Source organism: Berghia stephanieae, chromosome 4 (assembly GCF_034508935.2).
Source record: "Berghia stephanieae isolate SIO BIC M18660-M18661 chromosome 4, UCSD_Bste_1.3, whole genome shotgun sequence".
Taxonomy (NCBI): domain Eukaryota; kingdom Metazoa; phylum Mollusca; class Gastropoda; order Nudibranchia; family Aeolidiidae; genus Berghia; species Berghia stephanieae.
The window spans coordinates 75,547,489-75,550,780 of record NC_088363.1 but is presented as its reverse complement, the minus strand read 5'-3'; positions in this window follow the sequence as shown (position 1 = coordinate 75,550,780).

Sequence of the window (3,292 nt, the reverse complement as noted above, 5' to 3'; positions counted from 1 at the left end):
CTCCAATCTGTCATGGTGACTCCACGCTGTATGCTTTCTATTCTAATTTTTCATCTGATTTTTGTCCAACTCTTTTTTATAAGGGCTTGCTGGAGCTTATCTATTAATTGGTTGATACTTAGTTTCCTTACATTATGCAAATGTAGTGAAGCGACAAATTAAGCATTTCTTTCCGGTCTAGTGGTAATGATTTTGCACTTAGCAGGCGTGGCATTTCTTTCCTCTCCTTGGTTTACATCCTTGATCATAGTGGAATAAGAGTCTGTGTATGATTGAAAAACGGTGCATCTTTGATGAGAGCAATCAACATTCCTTTTAATCAGTAATATCGTGATTATCGAATTGCTCACGAATCCATTCAAGGTGCCAATAAAGCGTTTGTGGCATCAAACATTAACGACGTTGGGTAGGCCGAAGAAGTTCAGCACAGGTGAATAGTCGTGGGCCAGTTATAAAAATCACCTGAAAGAAATGAACAAACTGCAAATCAAAGAAATTCAAAAAGATGGTAGGTCTCAAATTAAGAGCCTCGGTCGACAGAACAAAAAACAAAAACAAACAAAAAACAAAACGAAAACACGGTAAGCAATAGATATAATATCAAAACTCATGACACCAAATACACCAAGCTGTGCCATGCAAATCATTGATATGAACCAGAGAGTTGAAAACTGGAAGAGACCAGTTGTCTTCATTCCTCGAAAAAGTGTACACCATATTGTATTGAAGGAAGGAATTAAACAGCAAGATTAGCCAACGTTCATACAATCCATTCCTGAATTTCAGACCATTTATTCAGCAAATGGATGACACAGTAAAATTCATCTGCTTTGTTGTTGTTGTTGTTGTTGTTGCTGTTGATGGAGGTGGTGGTGGTGGTGGTGGTGGTGGTGGTGGTGGTGGTTGTGGTGGTGGTGGTGGTGGTGGTGGTGGTGGTGGTTCTGCTGGTTTTTTAGAGGCTGGGGGTACTAATAAACGAATGATTTCCCATTACTTTTTCAAGCAAAATAAAAAACAAACCCAGTTAATCTGTGCTGGCACGCTGTTGATTAACTTTTGCAGTAAGAAAAATGTTTTATGTTCAAATTTACTTTTTATGCAAATGCCATATAGTTAAGATTTTTTTAAAACGCAAAGCTGCCATGGAAATTTCGTTTTTCAGTTCAAGTTTATATCTTTTTGCTAAGATTGTGGCTTGGACCTCGTTTTATAGTTTTTTTAAAGTAATAGTCAGCATTTGGGCAATTCAAAGGATGAGTATTATGAACAATGCGCTAAAGATCCACTAATTTAATTATGGTTAATGTTTTGAAATTCGCAGTTATCTATTGTCTAACTGTTTTGGATTATGCAATGAGAACATTCGAGAACCAAGATATAATACTAGTATCAGTTACTATGAAATGTTTTTACCTCCATCTCACAAATAACATGAAGTTTAGCCTCACTGCATTTGCCCAATTCACTTTGTGAAAGAAATTTGATTTTCAACAAGCGGAAGAAATGCCAGATTGGTGTAAATAATTAGGTTATCAAAGTTCACTAGCACAACGCGGTCCTCTGTCATGTAAAAAAAGCGAGTGTCGAATCAAGTGGCCTTCGATCAGTTGAATTCAATTTGGTGGAAAATCTTGGGTAAACCCCTGTAATGAAGTTAGGGTTTGGGATACCGACATGGATATACAACACAGGATTTGACTTATATCTCCCTTCCTAATAATACAATCGTGCACCTCTCTCTCTCTCTCTCTCTCTCTCTCTCTCTCTCTCTCTCTCTCTCTCTCTCTCTCTCCTTTCTCTCTCTCACTCTCTCTCTCTCTCTCTCTCTCTCTCTCTCTCTCTCTCTCTCTCTCTCTTCTCTCTCTCTCTCAGAGTACTTACTTGTTGTTGCATATTCTTAGTCAATTTTGAAGTAAAAACCTTTTAGCTTTGGCATTAAAAAATGAAATGACTTTTTTATCCAAAAATGTTTTTCAAGTCCAATTGAAGAAGACGAAAGAAGAGAAGAAGAAGAAGAAGAAGAAGAAGAAGAAGAAGAAGAAGAGAAGAAGAAGAAGGAAGAAGAAGAGAAGAAGAAGAAGAAGAAGAAGAAGAAGAAGAAGAAGAAGAAAGAAGAAGAAGAAGAAGAAGAAGAAGAAAGAAGAAGAAGAAGAAGAAGAAGAAGAAGAAGAGAAGAAGAAGAAGAAGAAGAAGAAGAAGAAGAAGAAGAAGAAGAAGAAGAAGAAGAGAAGAAGAAGAAGAAGAAGAGAAGAAGAAGAGAAAGAAGAAGAAGAAGAGAAGAAGAAAGAAGAAGAAGAGAAGAAGAAGGAAGAAAAGAGAGAAAGAAGAAGAAGAAGAAAAGAAGAAGAGAAAAAGAAAGAAGAGAAGAAGAGAAGAAGAGAAGAAAGAGGAAGAAGAAGAAGAAGAAAGAAAGAAGAAGAAGAAGAAGAAGAAAAGAAAAGAAGAAGAAGAAAGAAAGAAGAAAGAAGAAGAAGAAAGAAAGAAGAAGAAGAAGAAGAGAAGAAAGAAGAAGAAAGAAGAAAGAAGAAGAAGAAGAAGAAAGAAGAAGAAAGAAGAAGAAAGAAGAAAAAAGAAGAAGAGAAAGAAGAAAGAAGAAAGAAGAAGAAGAAGAAGAAGAAAAAGAAGAAAGAAGAAAGAAGAAGAAGAAGAAAGAAGAAGAAAGAAAAGAAGAAGAAGAAGAAGAAGAAGAAGAAGAAGAAGAAGAAGAAGAAGAAGAAGAAGAAGAAGAAGAAGAAAAGAGAAGAAGAAAGAAGAAAGAGAAGAAGAAGAAAGAGAAGAAGAAGAAGAAAAGAAGAAGAAGAAGAAAAAGAAAGAAGAAAGAAAGAAGAAGAAGAAAGAAGAGAAGAAGAGAAAGAAGAAAGAAGAAGAAGAAAGAAGAAGAAAGAAGAGAAGAAGAAGAAGAAGAAGAAGAAGAAGAAGAAGAAGAAGAAGAAGAAGAAAGAAGAAGAAGAGAAGAAGAGAAGAAAGAAGAGAAGAAGAAGAAGAGAGAGAAGAAGAAGAAGAGAGAAGAGAGAAGAAGAAGAAGAAGAAGAAGAGAAGAAGAAGAAGAAAGAAGAGAAAAGAAGAAAGAAGAGAAGAAGAAGAAGAAGAAAAGAAGAAGAAGAAGAAGAAGAAAGAGAGAAGAAGAAGAAGAGAAGAAGAAGAAGAAGAAGAAGAAGAAGAAGAAGAAGAAGAAGAAGAAGAAGAAGAAGAAGAAGAAGAAAGAAGAAGAAGAAGAAGAAGAGAAGAAGAAGAAGAAGAAGAAGAAGAAGAAGAAGAGAAGAAGAAGAAGAGAAGAAGAAAAGAAGAAGAA